General features: G+C 36.6%; 1 protein-coding gene across 6 annotated transcripts in view; it reads left to right on the top strand.

The window, feature by feature from the left end:
- FRYL (FRY like transcription coactivator) overlaps positions 1-20,422 on the top strand; it is a 248,106-nt gene that overhangs the window by 57,749 nt on the left and 169,935 nt on the right. For all 6 annotated transcript variants that reach the window (XM_037034140.1, XM_037034141.1, XM_037034139.1 and 3 more), the window contains exon 3: positions 10,138-10,269. The gene's annotated coding sequence lies outside the window, so the exon portion shown is untranslated. The remainder of the gene's footprint in view (positions 1-10,137; positions 10,270-20,422) is intronic.

A 20,422-nucleotide genomic window follows, 5' to 3' on the forward strand; every position in this document is an offset into this window, starting at 1 on the left:
GTTTTACATTGAATAGTATGTGGAAAACATATTTGAATCACTGACACCTTTACATTTATGCTTAATTAGCATATTATGAGTTGAATTTAATATATTATTTTTATGAAAGCCAATTTGCTAGGCTTTGTGGGAGATGTAACAATAAATTTCTTACCCTTCAGGAACTCATAGAACCACAGAACTGTAGAGCAGGAAGACACCTAAGAGATTGTCTTTCCTTTGCTGTGTTTCAGAAGCAGTCCTCCGATTCCCGCCCGTTCAGCGGCTCCCCGTGCCCCCAGGTGTGCGGTGATGTCGGCCTCTGTGCAGGGGCAGGAGTGCAGGCAGGCGGAGGGCGGGGTGGTGTGAAGTGTGTAGCTCTCAGGTGCTCTCTCTGTTTGTCTGGTAAGCAGGAGGACATGCAGGCTGTTTTCAGGTCAGTTTTTTAGTCCAGGGATTTAAAGCTGTGAAGTCAAGAAATCATTTTAGTGGGTACTGACCGGAATATAAAACTTCAACCCCCCTGACTGGTATGGCCCCATTGGTTAGGTGTCACGCCGCAAAGCCAAAGGTCTCCAGTTTTGACTCTCAGTGAGGGCACATGCCTGGGTTGTGGGTGTGGTGCCTGGCCAGGGCACGTGTGTACCAGGGGCACCCAGATTAACGTTTCTCTCTCACATTGATGTTTCTCTCCCTCTCTTTCTCCCTCCTTTCCCCTCTCTCTAAAAAAATAAATATGTACAATCTTTAAAAAAACTTAAAGAATACTAATATGTATCACAGATTATTTCAAATGTATCATGTGGGTGTATATATACTGGTTGTTATATAAAATGTATTATAAGTACATTTATATCAAATGTATTTTTTTACTGAAGTGAAAAGAGTTTGGTAAACATGACTCTACTCTGTCCACTTGACCCTTGCTTTCAAGCTGGGGAGCAGACCCCATTGACCCCCAGACCCTTGGGTATGTTACCTACTCTTTCTGCTCTGTTCTCTTCATGACCTGACTCCAAGGTAAAGTAGTTCCTACCCAGGTGGAAATCTACAAGATGACATTTTCCCACACTACATCTTAATAAAAGTCATGCAGGCAAAGTGATATTTTCCCGTAATATATTTTCATAAAAGACATACAGCAAGGTAGTTTTTTAATTATGCTGGTTTTGTTTGCATGCCTCTGGATACAAATAAATGCTTTGATGGATCTGTTAATCTGCAAGTATTGTTTATGATGTGCTTAGCTTGGTACCAAGATGTGATTTAAGCACCAAGAGAATTTGGATTATTTAATACTAGTACATAATAAAACTACTTATCAAATATTCATGTGGGCACATACAGAGGCATGATTGTATTCTTGTAGTGCACAATATAAATACTAATATTGTTTTGGAGAATCAGCATGGCGTGCTGAAGCCATGGCTTGGAAAAAGGCATTGTAGTATGTTTTTATCTGTGGGAATTACTGGCAAGTGTAATTGAGAGATTCTAAATACTGAAGTTGTTTACTTCACTTTTTAATTTGGCTTGAATGTTTTTGTTTTTGTTGTTTTTCTATTTTTTTATGTTTAGTCATCACCGAATTGTTCTTGAAGATCTATTGTTGAAGCTAAACCATAATTGTTTTATGAGTTTTGATAATTCTACCTTTTTTTAAAGATAAAAAGTTCCCTTGCTGACGATAGTTTAAAAAACATTTAAACAGAATGATGATTGAATGCTCATGTGCCCATTCCACAGCTCCAACATTTATCAACTCAGTTAACCTTTACCCAGTCACGTCCCTCAGTTCCTAATTATTTTGATGTGATTCCTGTGTCGTGAAACATCATCTGTCAATGTCTCAGGATGTTTTGCTGAAGAAACGAGGACTTCCGTTTTTAGATATATGGAGTAGAATCTTAAGAACCTTTTTGAGGAATGTACTAAAGTTAAGAGTACTTGAATTGCGTTTAGGGTGTTAGAGTGACACCGAGGATAAATGGAGAAAGGGACACACCTGATAAGCAGTTTACCAAAAAAGAAAAGAAAGGCTTACACTGAAAAAGCCAGTTAATAGCGTTGAAGTGCCCATGGAGAGAAAAGGAGAAATTGGTATTTGTGAACACCTAGTATGGGTCTGCATGGCACACGGGTCAGTGGGGAGCCAAGCCAAGTGCACTGTACACCATCTGGGGTAGATACTCTATTTCTGGGCTTTTTCATGAGGGTGAAAAGCCAAAGATGTGTACAAGATTGCATGTGAAAATATTCACGGCACTATTTGAAGAATTGAATCTAAGGCTCAATAATGGTGGAGTGATGAAATACACATAATATATTTATAAGATATTGTATTATTTTCAACCACTGGAAATGATATAGTATGATACTAGTGTTATAAAATGTTTAATGCATATTGAAAATACCTGAAAGAAATTAACCCAAATATATATTTTTAAATTTAATTTATTTATCTTTAGAGAGGAAGGGAAGGAGAGAAGGAGAGAAATATCAATGTATGGTTGCCTCTTGTGAGTCCCCTGCTGGGAACTGACCTGCAACCCAGGCATGTGCCCTGACTGGGAATCGAACCGCTATCGTGTGGTTCGCAGGCCCACGCTTAATTCACTGAGCTACACCAGCCAGGGCCTAACCCAAATATTAACATGCCTTAATAGTGGCTATCTCTAGGTTTTGAATTATGAGTGATATTTATTTGTTTATTTTTTTGGGGGGGTGAAGTGTTGCAAATTGAGTACTTAAATGTTAAGCACTATTTAAGCACTATTTATGCTTCTCACTATAGCCCTAAGAGGTTTTATTATCCTTACTTTATAGATGAAGAAATGGAGACATAGAGAGGTTAAATACTTTGATAATTTGAGTTTCTCCAAGTATATTTTTTACTTCCAAATGTAGTTTTATCTCCAAGAAGATATTATAAATATTATTTTGTTTTTCTATATAATATACGGTGAATATTGTAACATTAGTTTGTAAATTGATGGGTAACGTTTCATCTTCTAAACATTCCATGATTTTTAAAGTCCTTTGTTTTTGTTCTGTCCATCCCCCCGCCACCCCCCACAGCATTCCGCTGAGAGGAAAAACGGTACAATGAACATCTTTGTAAATAAATCTGTACTGGCTCTTCTGGTTATCTCCCCAGGGAAAGCTCTCAGAAGTGGAATTATTGGGTCAAAGAACATAAACATTTTAAAGGCCTTTGATACAAGTGGTGAGATTGCAGGTGACAAATGATCATTCCTCCTTAACTTTAGAGAGGTGGTTTTGGGGCTGTAAATGTGGGAGAAGTAGGTCATCTAAACATCAACGGGAATTTGCGCTTTCGTAGTTGCTCTTGTAAAAGTCCAGTTTCTCTGAGCTTGCTGGAGACAGAAAACAAAGAAAAAGAGGAGAGACATACTTTGGAGATGAAATTGTGGCATTTACTTGCTCTGTGACCTTGAGCAGCTACTTCTTCATTTTTTTCTGATTGTCTTAATTTTGGGTTAGGTCAAGTTTTTATTGCAAAATGTCTTATGAAATCATGCAAAGTATATATATCAAATTTACATGAATTTGCTTTGGTGTTTGATTTTATAACCTCAGGCTTATAATTAGGTAGAGCAATTTCCATTGTATAACTTAAAAATTATACATATAAAAGGTGTAACACATTGATTAGAGATGGTAATGACCATAGAAGGAGTTTTAGTGTTGCATTTTTTAAATAAAAACTGTTTTTTCCTCAGGGGTTACTTATTTTCTTTTTGTAACTAGAAAGAACAGAAAATGTTTTGGCAATTAACTGATGGTCTCTGTGAAATGATTAAGTTTTTATTGTGGTTTCTTTTGAGCATGTTTTCTTTTAGAAGCTCCTGTAGGCACCTTCTACAAAGACTTCTTAACTGAAGATTTGGGCAGGGAGACAAAAGTTTCTGCTTAAGGGGGTTCAAGGAATAATGATAAAATCAGAAAATTCTCCTACAAAGCTACCAAAGAGATTAGGATTGAATTTCCTGGGATAACCAAGATTCATAAAGGGTAATTTGACATTCTAGAAATTTGAGAGTTACAAAGGCGATAAAAAGAAAACATCCTATTAAATTTGAAAGCAGTAAGTGTTATAATGGAAAAAATACTACTTTTCACTTTGAATGGTAATTATGAAACTATTATAAATGGTAGAGATGGAAATTTATGCCCAAGGAGGATTTTAATCAAGGGTTTTAAATTCATAATCAATAATTGGATCAGAATGGTTCGTAACCTTGCAAAGTTAGGGGTGTGTGTGTGTATGTTGAAAGGAGAAGCATCCAGTGTTTTCTTTCAGATTTTTAAAGGAACGACTCCCAAAAGCCGGAGCTAATAGTAGAATAGAATGTAAGCTCTACAAAGCTGAGACTGTTTGTCTCTCTCATTCTCCTTTGTCCCTGGTTCCTGGTACATAGTTCTGCTCAAATATTTGTCAAATGTATGATTTTTGTAAATCTGTGTGTGGCATAGTTAATAGTGGTGGGCTTTTAGAAGTTAGAGGTGGGAACACATTCCAGATTTGGTGTGGTTGGCATCTTACAGGTCAGCTCTTCATTTGTTCAAAAAATTTTTCTTGGTGTGTAAGTTAAGATGAGTAGGTAGAGAATTTGTATGATAATTTTGTGATTGAATTGATTTCTTTTTTTAAACATGCAAATGTAATAGGAAAATTTTTCTAATCAATACATATTCATTCATTGGTATATTAGAAAATGTACTCTGATGCTGTTTTAATTTGATTCGATGAATGAGACCTTAATAGAAGATGTCTTAAATTTGTGAATGGAAAGTTTTGTGAATTGTGTTCATTAGATCAAGTAGTATGCTAATAACCGCTATTCTGGCTAAAAATGTAAAATCAACAAAATGTTGACAAATTTACCTGCAGGGAACATTGCTTTATCAGCAAGAGAGCTAAATTTTTGCAGCGAAGCTCAGTGATTCTAGCTCAGTATCATTACACAGCATTTTCAGCAGGCGATATATTGTGTAATCTGTGAGTTCGTTTGTCAGCATAATAAGTTTGTGTACTTTGTAAAACCGAAGTTTGAGAGAAGGTTAAAATGCAAGTCTATTTTAAATATTGTAAAAGTAAAGCCTTTCTAAATGAGAGAATGGATGAATTTCCTGAGATTGGAGTGCAATGGAACCAGTGTGGATTTTATAAATCAATTTCTTTCTTAATTCAAAGTCTGATTGTAAAGTCTTTATATTAGTGATTTTTACCAGACATAAAAGATAATTGAAAAGTTGTTTGCTGCCTGCACTTATTTGTGAGTAGATTTTTTACGTTTTATTTATCTTTTGGCAGAGGAAATTATTGCTTTTTTGTATTTTCCATAATTGTTCTGCTATTATGAATAGGAACTATGATTATTTTAAATTTATTTGAAACCAGTTGTATCCTTACTCTAAAAGGCTGTCAGAACATTTGCATCATTTTGGTCTTTTGCATTATTTTAAGAGGCCTTGTAAAATACCCAGAATGATTGTAATAGGAGGGCAGGAGCTTGCCTTCATCAATTCCATATCTTGCTGTATGGTTTCTTTCTTTAGTTGAAGCATGATGAATTTATAAGGTCACGCCACACGTTTTAGCATTCATGTATAAGTATAAAATACATTTTGAAGTCAGATTTAGAATTTTGTTCTTTTTTTAAAGATTTATTCATTTTTAGAGGGCAAGGGAGGGGAGGAGAGAGAGGGAGAAACATCAGATTGATTACCTCTCACATGCCCGGCAACTGGGGACCTGGCTCACAACCCGGGCATGTGCCCTGACCAGGAATTGAACTGATGAACTGTTGGTTTGCAGGCCAGTGCTCAACCCACTGAGCAATACCAGCTGATTCGTAGTTGGGATCTTTGAAGTAATTTAGCCTAATCTTTTACCCAGTGAGGTTATTCTTTCTATAGTGTTTCTGATAGGCTTTGCCTAAAAGCTCACTGATCAGTGACTTTTCTTTATGAACCAGCCTTTTCATTAATTATGCAATAATTAAGTTGTTATTCTTTCTGTTCAACTCAAATCTGTTTTGTGCTAGGCACTATAACTTCCTTGTTGTGCTTTTTAAATTATGAAATATGCATACAAGTATTGAGAATATTATAATGAACATCAAGATTCATTTACTCCTAATTTTTGCTTTATTTGCTTGAAATTATTTTGTATTAATGTATTATCAGATGCGTGTATGTTGTATCTCACTGAATGAATGTACATTAAATTTGTGGCATTTCTGTTCTTTATTATTCTAGTAATTGTGTTCAGAAAGGAAATGTTAATGTGTTATGTGAACACCCATTCGATTTTCTCTTTTGCTTTCTGTCCTGAATGAAGCAAGACTCCCCTTGAAAGACCTCAGTTGACCTGAGATCCCCTCAAGTGCCAGAGCTGGGCCACTGTTCCCTTTATTTGTTTCACATGGAAGCTTCTAGATCATTACTCTTGCTGCAGGGCTAAAGCCTTACTCCTTCAAAACTTGTGCTGTTTGGCAATTTATTTATTTTATTTTATTTTTAATCAATGTATGGTTGCTTCTCGTGTGTCCCCTGCTGGGAACTGGCCCCTTCTGGGGACTGGCTTACAACCCAGGCATGTGCCCTGACTGGGAATTGAACCGCCATCCTCCAGTTTGCAGGCCTGTGCTCACCAGCCAGGTGAGCTACACCAGCCAGGGCCTATTTGGCAATTTATAGCCTTCTCTTCAGTGTTGTCAAATACCAACTGACCTCCTCAAGTCACTCTAATTTATATGACTGTTTTCTTTTAAAATAAGAATCAACATCATTGATCATGTGTACACCATAACCACATTTACCTAACCTCTCAAAAATATTAGTATAAAAGTAGTAATAAAACTACTCTTCCTGTGGATAGAATATTCTCCAAGTTAATCAAGTGAAATGAAAATGAAAATGAGTTCCATGTTAAATACTATGTATGGAGACAAAATGAAAAGCTATTGACATTAAAAAGAAAAACAAAATCAAGACAAAAACAAAAAAAACCCCATCCCTGCTAAAAATGACTATAACCTGTAAAGAAAATCAGAACTATACGCAAAATATTTTCCAGGGAGGGTAACCAAAGACATGTTTATTTTGTCAAAAGTGAAAGTTGAGCCCTGACTGGCGCTGCTCAGTGGACCGAGTGCTGGCCTGTGAACTGAAAGGTCACTGGTTCAATTCCTGGTCACGGCATATGCCTGGGTTGCAGGCCAAGTCCCCAGTTAGGGGCATGTGAGAGGCAACTGATTTATGTTTTTTTTTTCCCCCTCTTTCTCCTCCCTCCCCCTCTCTCTGAAAATAAATAAATAAATAAACTTTTTTAAAAGTGACAATTGAAAATAGGAAGGTCGTGTATCTACTAAGAGGTATTGAAAATTTTGACAAATGTTGGGAAGCCTTAAAATGACACAGTGATCTGTCAGTGTGGTTACAGAAGAGTAAACATCTTTAGAAAACATGACATTAGCTCTTGCTGTATCTGAACAGAAGGTTATTCAAAAGTGAAGCAAAACAAAGGGCTTAGACATGGTGGTACAAATCAGTCCTAGAGGAACTTGCTGCAGTATCATAAAACTGCCTTGTACTCCAGTAGTATTTGGTTTTGTCCTTAGAATAGGGGTCCCCAGACCTAGCCCACCATCCCCCCTCCCCAGACTGCATAGCAGGAGGTGAGGCAGCAGTGAGCAAGCAAGTGAAGCTTCATCTGCATTTACAGCAGCTCCCTATGACCACATTATTGTGCGAACTCTTACTCCTGTCAGGTCAGCAACAGGGTTAAATTCTCATAGAAGCGCAAAAACCCTACTGTGAACTGAGCTAGCGAGGGATCTGGGTTGTGCACTCCTTATGAGAATCTAATGCCTGATGATCTGCAGTGGAGCTGAAGTGGTGATGCCAGCACTGGGGAGCAGCTGCAAATAGTTTATTTTAGCAGAGAGGTTTGACTGCCCAGAGACCACAATAAATCAGTTGCTCGAAGATGCATATCAAAACCAATCAGTGGCCCTGGCTGGTGTAGCTCAGTGGATTGAGCTCGAGCCTGTGAACCAAAGAATTTCTGGTTCGATTCTCAGTCAGGGCACATGCCTGGTTTGTGGGCCAGGTCCCCTTTGGGGGGCATGAGAGAGGCAACCACACATCAATATTTCTCTCTCTTTCTCTCTCCCTTACCCTCTCTCCAAAAATAATTAATTAAAAAAAACAGTGGGTGGCAAGTGACAATTAAGCTGCATCTGGTGGCAGGCTATAAAGCCACCCCTCCCCCCAAGTCCATGGAAAAATCATCTTCCACAAAACTTGTTGGGGATTGCTGACTTAGGAGGAAAGTGAAAAATAGCTTAAATTTCATTACAAACCAGTGAGTGTGTGACTGTAATAGTGTCCCCAGTGTCTACAGAAATGATATGCTGTTTGTCACATAAGCTTTATTTGCTTTGAGGGAGGAAATGATTCCAGGAACCTAAAATAAAATAAAGTATCAAGTATCCGTCTTTTATGGCAGAATTAGAGATATGTTGTTAGTAGATTCAGAAATATTTGGTAGGGCCATCAAAAATTCCAGTAAGCCTGAATGAGATTGGTTATAAACAAGTGCATGTGAATTAGTTTTTCGTTCATATTTAGAAGTTTGTTGGCTTCAAAGATTTGGTTTTAGTCATGATTTAGTTGGTTATGCCTGTGCATCAGTGGAATATCATTATATTTCCAATTTGGCTAAAGAAATTTCAAATTAAAAAGTTTAAGTAAAAAATTAATATTTTAGAGAAGAGTTAGTCCTTTTTGATGGGTTGAGGATTAAATTTATTAATTAGAAAAAAGTATAGTAAGAAACCAGTTATGATTTAAAATGAAGTTTGAGTTGCAATGCCAGATTTAAAATGTGACCTATTTAAGTGAAGAAATGCCAAGACCTTTAATGGTAATAAAAACATGGAATGTGCACAGTAACATGTGTGCGTTCTTACATGTGGTAAAAGGACTTCCAGTGGCCATTAGTTTCATTCTTAGTAATCATCAAATTATTCCAGATATGGTACATAGTTTATTACCCATGCCCCTCATAGACTTACTATAATCAGACTTTGAAAAATATGTATCCCAAACATTCTCTATAGATGGGATAAATATTAGACCCTGTGGCTATATGAACTATTTTGCAAATCTATTTATTTTAGTGAATAAAAGAAAATATTAAATGTATTATTGAATAATTAAGGTATTGATGTATTGGTTCAATCATTGGCTATTAAAAGCATTAACTTGGCACCAGCCTGACCAATGGTCACCGGTTTGATTGCCAGTCAGGGCACATGCCTGGGTTGTAGGGCAGTTCACCAGTAGGGGGCGCTTGAGAGGCAAGCACATATTGATGTTTCTTTCCCTCTCTTTCCTCCTTTCTTTCCCTCTCTAAAAATAAATAAAACTTTTTTCAAAATTTGCTTCAAAAATATCACAACATTGGGTGGGTTTAAAAAATAAAGTATTATTTATCACCGCAAAAAGAAGAAAGGCACCGGAGGTGGGGGAGCAGGGAATATACATGGAAAGGCATTTAAAAGATACAGTAACAGTTGCCTGTATGGATTTTGTTTAGATCTGGATTCAAACAAACTGTTTAAAAAATTCTTATGAGACAGTTGGGGAATTGTGAGCACTGATTGGTAGTTGATGTTATAAAGAAGTCATTAATTTATTACAGAAATTATAATGATACTGGGTTATGTTTGAAAAACATATCTTTGCCTTAGAGATACATATAGAATTAGGTACAGATGAAGTGGTAAAATGTCTGGAATTAGATTCATAATAATCCAGAGTGGTGGTGGGATGGGGGTTGGGCAGGTAGACGGAGGTATAAATGGTACACGATTTGTCATGAGTGGATAATGATAGGTTCATTATGTTATTCTCAATTTTGCATTATTTTAAAACTTTTTTCAAAATAAAAATTCAAAGAGTGTGATGCAACATTATTCCAAGAGGAAACTGCAGCACTAGGTGACATTGCTGTGTGATGTATCAGAAGTAGAGATGGGTATGAGTAACACACAAATGTGCTTGTTCTAAACGTACCTAATGTATAGCACATCTAATGTACAAATATATTTTATTTTTCTTCAGAGCTGAAGCCATTTATTTGCATCTTGGATGATTAACAGCTAAATGCTTAATTCTCAAAACTGCTCAAGAGTCCCACAGACAGGATTAGATGATCCAAGTTACCACCAAGAAATTACTGTCTGAAGTTCTATGGTAAGATTGTAACAAATATTCTAAAGGCTAAATAATGACTGTGAGGTCTAAAAAGCTTTTTAAATGCTATATTTGAAGTACTACCTTCTATTATAATTTCTTAATCCCCTAACTGTTGTACCCTGAGTTCAAAGCTGTGATAATCAACCAAAAATCTTAGAAATATCAGCCTGCCAATAAGGCTTCAGGACATTTCCTCCCCGGAGATTCAGCTGGTAATGGATACAGTTTTGTCATGGGAATGCCATGCTTTCTCCTTGCTGTTTGTCTCAGGACGGGTCCTTTGGAGGCAGGTTCTGAAAATGAGTTTGGCTTCCAGGGTGTCTTTTAGGGATCAGCCTCTATTAGGAGAGGCGGCATAGAAGCAGATTGGACAGAGGAAATTGAACTGCAGGGCAGGCTCAGCGAACGAAGCCTTGGCCAACCAACCCTATGGGAATCTTGTGGTGGTGAGTTTCTTTCCCTATGTAAGTAGTAAGGTTCTTGCAAATAGAGACTTAAAATGCCTTTGCATCTTGCACAGGTCATAGTAGAAGCTACTCAGTAGAATTTGTTGAATGATAAAATCTGAGAAAAATCTTGTGGTTTCTTCAGTGACACCTAATCCTTGCCCTTTATTTCCCCAGTTTAGAGCGGCAGGGTTGATAATGACACAGGTGGTTCTAGTTTATCACGAACTGTCGGGAAAGGTAACTTGCCCTCGGTAATCAGCCTGTGCTATATCCCATTATGTTTCTGGGCTCCACAGATAAGGAAGACCTGCAAAGGGGCCTGAGGAAAACCACAAGTGTAAGCTGTAAAGGACATAAGATCAAATCCATAAAGAGGAAAGAAAATAACCTAGGAGACACAGTGATAACTTCTAGGCTATTAAGGTATACGAGTTACACTTCTGACCTGTTGTTTCTTCCATGTGTGGAGAATAGGCTCATCAGATGTGAACCATTATCCTTTCAGGTTGAAGGGTTTAAAAAATCTATTTCTTAAAAGCCAGCATCTTTTCCTAGTAGTACATGCCTGCTCTAAGCCTGGAAATTCAAGTGCTATACTTGACTTCCTTGTTCTTTCCCCCTTTTCACTGTAGAATTCCCTGAGGCAGGATTTGCATTAATAAATTCCTGATCCTTATTAAGGGCAAGGATTGAGTGTCACTGAAGAAACCACAAGATTTTTCCAGAGGAAAATTGCATTAATTTTTCTCTGAACCTTAATATTATGTTAATGCTTTACATGAAGAGGACCTTCAATTACTATCTTTTAAATAATGAAATATAGAATAATTGACTTTATAATTAATGTGGTAGAAAAATGAGGATTAAAAACTCAGTAATTCAGAACCAGAAATTTGTTTTTTCATTGTAGTTTTTCCTGATATGTAGTCAGTTTTATGTTTCATCTTTTAAAATATATAAATAGTCCTGGCTGGTGTGGCTCAGTGGATTGAGCACCAGCCTGCGAACCAAAGGGTTGCTGGTTCAATTCCCAGTCAGGGCACATGTCTGTGTTGCAGGCCGGTTCCCCAGTGTGAGGGGTGCGTGAGAGGCAACCAAACATTGACGTTTCTCTCCCTCTCTTTCTCCTTCTCTTCCCTCTGTCTAAAAATAAATAAATAAAATACTGTTTAATAATTTTCCTTTAAGAAAAAAAATACATAAATAATTTTCTTCATATTGAGAAGAATGAGTGTACACTTATGTTTCACTAAGTAAATCAGTTTTTCTAATTAAAGTGTATATCCTCAAAGCTATAATTTGATTACTTAGGGAGTTTATGCCTGTCTGTTCTCTTTGGTTCTTCATTTCCTTCTTGTTCACTTAATATCCCCACCAGAGGGCAGGCAGAGGAAGGGAGAAAAGATGGTATTAATTTCAGTGCTCAAAGTGTTGCCTTCTGCTGGGATATGTTGTTATGCTTCATGGATTACATTAGGCAAGAGGATCAGCTAGGTTAACTATTTGAAAATATGTAGTAGAATGCTGAAATTTTGGAAATAAATTATGTAAGGTTGGATACTGGGTTTATTTATTTATTTTATTTATTTATTTACCTTTAGAGGGGAAGGGGAGAGGGAGAGAAACATCAATGTATGGTTGCCTTTTGTGTGTCCCCTGCTGGGAGCTGGCCTGCAGGGAACCAGCCTGCAACCAGATACTGGGTTTATTTAAATAATTATACTTTATATCTATACTCTTACATCTATATATTATAAATTATCACTTTTTGGCAGGGGGAGAATTTATGCTAAGATTTCCATTGCCACTATTGATAATTGCAATTGATTATGATGAGGACTTTTTGGTTTTTAAAAGTACAGTGGAATGTTTATAATATAATACTCCTTTCATGTTCTGTAACATGCTATTCCTGAGGTCTTACGCAAGTTTTAGAAAGATAAGAATAATCTTTGAGTACAAGTTAGTTTTTCACTTCAGTTGTAAGTTTATTTAAGGTGTAAGGACGACACACCTCAGACCAAAGTTTTCAAAGTCTAAATGTTAAACTAGGTGGATGCTAAACACTTTATGGTCTGAATATTACTTTTTATGGTCTGAATATTACTGTTAACACCCATTGTAGATGTACAAGTGTATGTACAAAGAAAGTGCCGTTTCATGGTTGATAGCTGCTTGGTTTCTTATCAGTACGAACAGCAAATGTCCTAAAAATCAGCTTCAGAACAGCTGGCACTTGACCTACTGGTGCTCTGCACCACCTAAACTCAACTGACGTTTCTTTGCTCTTTGACATAAATAGCGTACCTTATCTTCTCATCAAGGAAATTGGTAAAAGCACCTTTCTCCCGGCTTGTAGGTCTAGTCATGTAGAAGAACCTTACAATGGATTTTTTAAGAAGAGTTGTTCCTCCCATTCTTTCGGGAGATGTGGTTTTCGATAGTGGAGCTAGTTTTGAGGAATGTTCCCCAAGATTGCTGAAGGTGAGACGGCTTAGTTCGCTTTCATCGGGGAAGACTGTAGATGGGGAAGACGGAATCAATTTCTGTCATAGTAATTATGACAGACACCGCCACCACCAACTAGGTAATGTTCAAATGTATTCAGTCCTTTAGAAAGTATTTGAGGAAAGAAATTATTTTTATTAGTATGAATTACAGTGAGCATAAATCTTTATTTTGAAAATCAAATTTAAACATTAAAAATGTTTAATACACTGAATATATAGTTGGTCTAAATTTTTTTAGTACCAAGTTTTTGCTTTGAGTTTAGATGGAGAAATATTGATGCTATAAATCAAGATAAAGCCATTAATAAAGTTTACAGCTTCATGATCTTTAGAATATATGCTAATATTATTGAAAAAATATTATGACTCATAGAATATATAAATGAAAAGTAAAAAGATCACATCTTTCAATATAATCATGATTATTTTGTGTCATAGTACATTTGTTTCATATAATCCTGCACAGTTAAATTTAATGCCTTTTAAAGTCTGAGCTAATGATTCTCATTCTGTGTTAGGAGGAAAGTCAGTTTTGTATATAGTAAATAGTAAATGTCAAAAGAAAGGAAAATCCTTTAGAAATAAGATGGAAGAATGCTTTAAGTTTTTAAAGTTTTGACTAAAACACTTTAAAATGTTCTGTATAACTGTGAATTTTTTTATTTGGGGGAATAAATAACTACCCATATAAATTAATGTAATATTTAGTAGTAAAAAGTTTTTATAAACCGTCTACAGGATTGATATAGATTCTTATAGCTGTTTTCTATGCATATTTTAATGTACACAAATATATAGTTTTTAACTTTTTTCTTAAGATTTTATTTGTTTACCTTTAGAGGTGAAGGGAAGGAGAGAGGGAGAGAAATATCAATGTATGGTTGCCTCTCGTGTGTCCCCTGCTGGGACCTGGCCTGCAACCCAGGCATGTGCCCTGACTGGGAATCGAACTGCGATCCTCTGGTTCGCAGGCTCGCACTCAGTCCACTAATGTACACAAAAATATTTTATTTATAGAATTTAAAATTGAGGTCTACTGTCCAAACTCTTCTGATATGTGGTTTTTCATTTACTATATCATGAACATCTTCCTGACTCATTTAAAATGCACTCCATTATGTGAGTGTAATATTTTATTCAATCAGTCACTTAGTAATTAATACTTAGAATGACTTTAATTTTTAGTTATTAAAAATATCAATGTATATATCTTAATATAAGATATATGATTGTGTCTTAATATAAATTTCTATGTACATTTAAAATTTTGATAGTGTCAAGATCCCTTTAAAAATTTTCTAATTTCAGCTCCTCAGGGCAGAAGATGAGTGTCCCCATTTCTTTATGTTCTCTCTGGTGCTGTTTCTTGCCAGTTTAAAAATTAGTGTTGTATTTGTGAGAAACCATACATTCTGTTTTAAAAATATCAATTATTTAAAAAAGGAGCTTTTAAGTTTTAAAAAAGAATGTATTTTAATATCTACAGTGTACTGTTATTAGTTTTTTCCCTTTCTTTTTTTTAAAATATTTTATTTATTTGTCTTTAGAGGGGAAGGGAAGGAGAGAGGAAGAGGAACATCAATGTATGGTTGATTCTCATGCATCCCCTGCTGGTAACTGGCCCCTGCTGGGAACTGGCCTGCAACCCAGGCATGTGCCCTGACTGGGAATCGAACCGTGATTGTCTGGTTCGCAGGCCCACACTCAATCCACTGAGCTACACCAGCCAGGGCCCCTTTCTTTAATATAAAAAATATATGTTGATATCTGCCATGTACTAATATTAGAAGTTTTCTTTTTCTTTTTTTGTACTATTCACTCATTTGAATGGATGAAGTGGAAGTGAGGCCACTGAGGAGTTATTAGTACCTTTTAATTTCAGTTAACATCTGTAAATCCTTTAATACGTAGTTTTGTGTTCAATAGTGCATACATGCATAAATTAAAATGTGAGTTTATTAATATATTATTTAAGTTATTAAAACTTATCTTTAACTTTCAGTCTTTTTTTTACTGGTCTCCATTTACTGATCCAAAGACCTTTTCTTGAATCTCAAGATTAAATACTAAAGTGGTATTGTAGAGCAGAATGGAACCTGCCTGAGTCGTACCAGTACAGACTGGTTACTTGCATCTGAGCATGAATGAATGGATTGTACTTCCTCACTATTGGTGGTCCCAGGATGGAGATAATATACTGATTTTGTCAGAAGTCATGCAGATACAACTGGGTACAGTTCTAAAGAGTGTTACAGTTTGTTCATTTAATAAAAGAGAAATCAAAGTTGTGAAGATATTTAATATTAGTAATGCAAAGAAGAAACTACTCTTTTATATAAGAACTGGTGTATAATTCCTATCAATTGTGTTCAACTTTTTAAACTGTTAATTCAAAGTTTATAGTTACTTCTAAAGAATGTTAGACAAGCTTGTAATATGGATTGATAATTGTATTTTTTTGAGAAAGAATCAACTGAGAATAAGTTAGTTTGCAATATATAGAAATTTACTTGCTACTTTTAACTCCAGAAGTATTATAGATACTTATGGCTTCTTTCTTTTCTTTTTTTAAAAAAGATTTTCACTTATTTATTTATAGGGGAAGGGAGGGAGAAAGAAGGGGAGAGAAACATTAGTGTGGTTGCCCGTAGCGTGCCCCCCGACTGGGGACCTGGCCCATAACCCAGGCATGTGCCCTGACTGAGGATCGAACCAGTGACCCTTTGATTTGCAGGGTAGCACTCAATTCACTGAGCCACACCAGCCAGGGTGATACTTTTGGTTTCTTTAACAAAAATATGTGTAGAATTTTAAGGTATTTGCAGGGGTTGATATTTTGAAGAATATTTTTTTTTTGCTTTTGATAACTTTTTTTTATTCTTTAAGTTTCTGTAAATATTAAGTAACTTAATATTTTTAAATTTTTATGGAAATTCTCAAGCAACCCCTGTATTTATCAGGAATTCTCTATTTCTCTGTAAAATATATTAATTAACAAATACCTATAGTGAAATAAAGTGTTCAAATCCTTTGCCCCCATTTCTGCTCCCAGCAGTTTGAGGTGTGTTTGTGCCAATTATCCTTGTAATTGTGATCATATCACTTAATTAGGTATTACATAATTCAGTAAAGTATGAAGCTGAAAAGAAAGAGCTGTTGAGGTATAAACACAGTTGCATACCATGATCAGACTTTATACAAGTGAATACCTAAAAGAAATTGCCTTTGAATTGTATGTGAGTCACAAAAATGTATGTAATTGGAAGGATTTACCCTTAGATCCCTTCAGCTTCCCATTCCACTTTGAGGAAATTGAAACTGGAAATTATGGATGATGTATGTGGGTTGGGTTTTAGGCAAAAACAAAATGACATAATTAACAGATTCACCTTAAGAGACAAGTACTTGGCACTACATTAAAAGGTTAGGGAATAAACTTGGATTATATATTTTAAGTTAAAACTTTAAAACCTTCAGTGGACCTATAAATCTTTCCCCCAACCCCCTTGATTCCTACATTAATGAAGGTTTTTGATTATATGATTAGTTAATTTACTATAAATTAACAGTATAATTTATAGTAAAGGGACTCTACTGTGTATAATTGTATAATGTTGCAATTTAGAAGAAAATTTATCTATTTTTAGAGAGAGGGGATGGGAAGGAGAAAGGGAGAGAAACATCAATGTGTGGTTGACTTTCACACCCCATGTCCCCACTGGAAACCTGACCCACAACCCAAGCATGTGCCCTAACTGGGAATGGAACCTGTGACCCTTTGGTTCACAGGCCAGCATCCACTGAGCCACCAGCCAGGGCCATGTTGCAAGTTTATTAAAGAAGTAAATCATTTATTTTCTATGTCTGCTCCTTAAGAAAAGGTAATCAAGATGTTCATGTATTTGTGTTATGTAATCTTGTTCATAAGCAGTTTAAATACAGTATTCATGTTTTTTGTGTAGAGTCAGTCATGTAATCAAAGACCAATTTCTCTGATAAATATTAGTAGAATTGACACAAATAATATCTAGCTTCAGACATAAAAGTTAATGGGGAGAAAATGCCCTTCACTGATTCAGAATATACCAGTGTTGTCTGACTGTTGAAGAACAATGAATATTGGGCATAGTTATGAGTCAGCTCCTAAGAACCGGGCAGTGTGTTTCCACAGACTTCTGTTGTGACAGCTGCAAGGTCCTTGTATCTCCAGGACCCGGTTATTTTTATTCTGATGGAATCAATCTTTTTTTTTTTAAGATTTCATTTATTTATTTACCTTTAGAGGGGAAGGAGAGAGGGAGAGAAACACCAATGTATGGTTGCCTTTTGTGCGTCCCCTGCTGGGATTTGGCCTACAGGGAACTGGCCTGCAACCCAGGCATGTGCCCTGACTGGGAATCGAACCTAGATCCTCTGGTTCGCAGGCCTGTGCTCAATCCACTGAGCTACACCAGCCAGGGCGGAATCAATCTTAATTTTATTATTGTTCATCCTGTTTGGAGTCAAGAATCAGTGAGTGTGAATATAAGATTTATTTTTATAATTCACCAAGACCAGAGATGATGATACATTGAAAATAACTAAGTATATATCAACATTAAGGATGAAAGAAATTTATTTATTCTATTATTTTATTGTTGTTTAATTACAGCTGTCTGCTTTTTCCCTCCACCATTCTCCCCACCCCAGCTAAACCTCCCTCCCTCCTCTGCTTCCACCCTTCCCCTTGGTTTTGTCCATGTGTCCCTCACAGTAGTTCCTGAAAACCCTTACCCCCATTGTCCCCTCCCCCCTCCTCTCTGGTTATTATTAGATTGTTCTTAATTTCAATGTTTCTGGTTATATTTTGTTTGCTTTTTTTCTTTTGTTGATTATGTTCCAGTTAAAGGTGAGATTATATGGTATTTGCCTGGCAAATTTCCCTCACTGCCTGGCTTATTTCACTTAGCATAATGCTGTCCAGTTCCATCCATTCTGTCACAAAGGGTAGGAGCTCCTTCTTTCTTTCTTTCTTTCTTTCTGCTGTGTAGTATTCCATTGTGTAAATGTGCCATAGTTTTTTGATCCACTGATTTAGTGATAGGCACTTAGGTTGCTTCCAGCGCTTGGCTATTATAAATTTTGCTGGTATGTACATTGGGGTGCATAGGGATGAAAGAAACTTTTGAGCACCCTCTGTATTGTGGGCGCTATTTTCTTGTTTCACAAATAACTGAAATGGTGCACTCCAGTCTCCTTTCCTCCTGCAAATAGAATGTAAGGTGAGCATGGACTTTGCTCTGTCTATTATTGTGTTCTAGAGCTTGGAACAGAATAGCTGCTCAGTAAATATTGGTTAAATGAGCAAACGTTATCTAAATTGTCTTGAAAACCGAGATAAGTTGTTATACAAAGTTTTAAAAGTTCAGAGAGGCTTTAATGAAGTTACTTGAACTTTTATTTGGGTTTTTATTTGGCTACTAAGTAATATAGTCATGCCGTTGTTCTAAAGTCAGGCATTTGCTCCTTCTACTCCATTTCATTGTGGTGTTGATATTTTTGAAAATTTATGTATGAACATTTTTCAAAGGCTAGTTGTATTTACTAAGGTTAATTGTTCCATCAAAGAACATACAACTTTTTGGGTGCTTTCATTTTTAATAAGAGCTGTATTTTCATAGGAAACACCTTTAGTTCTAGTATATGTTAAGCATTACTCTTCGAGATTCTGTTTCACTTTAATGAACAGTTGATAATTACTCTTATAACACTGGTTAAATAAGCTGATTAAGGGACTAGCTGTTTCATGTGACTATTACAAAAGCAGTGAAGAGGCACACATTGAGATGCCATTTTCGCGTTATTACAAAGCGTTCATGACTCCATGGGTTAAAAACATTTAAATGGTGTGCTGGCGTACTCTGCCAGGTATTTGGGGGGATGGCTCAGTAGCAGGACAAACCACAGTGGAGGGCTTGTTAAAAATTCCAAAAAAGCCTTTGATTTAGCTTGAAAGGCTGCTGTATACAGTTAACCAGCAGAGAAAAAGGAGTACTGATTGTTACTAAGATTTCAAAAATAAGTGGCCTTTTCAGTTTTGTTTTTTTGTGGAACCATTGCCCTGAGTGGTTAGGTTTTGCACCTCCAGAAGAGCTTGCCTTTTGTTTGATACATTATTTATTGGGTGGAGGAAAGATATGGCAGGCGAGTTTCTTTTTAGAAGGGAATAAGATGGATAAAGAGTTATTTAAGTCTTCCTCCAAGACTGGCTTGTTAACAGAGAGTTTAGAGAAGGTCCTAGGAGAACACTGAGATGAGATGGGTTTTATTCTGACACTTCAGATGCATGTAGTGATAACACACCGAAGGAGATGGAGAATCATTTGGAATTCAGATGTGATAAAGAGGTTGGTAGGCAGGGCCATGTCCTGGAGGGACCTGAACTCCAAAATAATTGGTCTGCTGTGGAATTTCTGGCCTGACCCAAATGATACCTTGTACTCACTGTGTGTGAAGGGGTTTAGGGATTCTGGCTTATAGGCTGGGATCTGGAAGTGTTGGGCTTTGGTAGTATCATCGAATCAAGTAGATTTTCTTAAATAAGAGGGCCTTTAGAGTGTTTTTCAGGCTGTTATTATCAGAGGATGTAGGGGAAGGCCTACTGGGCTATTACATGCATGCCTTCTCGGAATCCGTGAGAACTCTCATGATAGGAGGAGGGGTATTAGGAAGACCTACAGGCATGATGGGGGGCACTGAAGTATTGAGAAAGGAGTGTCGGGGGCACTTTGATCCAGACGCAGCCGAGCTCTGCCAGTGATTGGCCATGTATCCTTGATCCGGCTCTTTAATCCCTCCAGGCCAATTAACCTCACCTATGAATGGCATTTTCTTTGTGGCATTTTTTTTAGGATGTGTTTTATTTCTTCTTTTTTTCATCCTCTTCTGAGGACATGCTTATTGATTTTAGAGATAAGGGAAGGGAGGGAGAGAGAGGGAGAGAAACATCGATGTAAGGGAGAAATTCCTATTGGCTACCTCTCATATGCATCCTGCTTATTGGACCGGGCACAAACCTGCAGCCCATACTGGACCTGCAGCTCAGCCCCGACTGAGCAGGAATCAAACTTGTAACTTTTCAGTTTACAGGGCGACACTCCAACCGACTGAGCCACATCGGCCAAAGCTGTAGCACTGCATTTTAATATTAGC

This window comes from Sturnira hondurensis, unplaced genomic scaffold (assembly GCF_014824575.4).
Source record: "Sturnira hondurensis isolate 20B ecotype Veracruz unplaced genomic scaffold, ASM1482457v3 Scaffold0022017, whole genome shotgun sequence".
NCBI lineage: Eukaryota > Metazoa > Chordata > Mammalia > Chiroptera > Phyllostomidae > Sturnira > Sturnira hondurensis.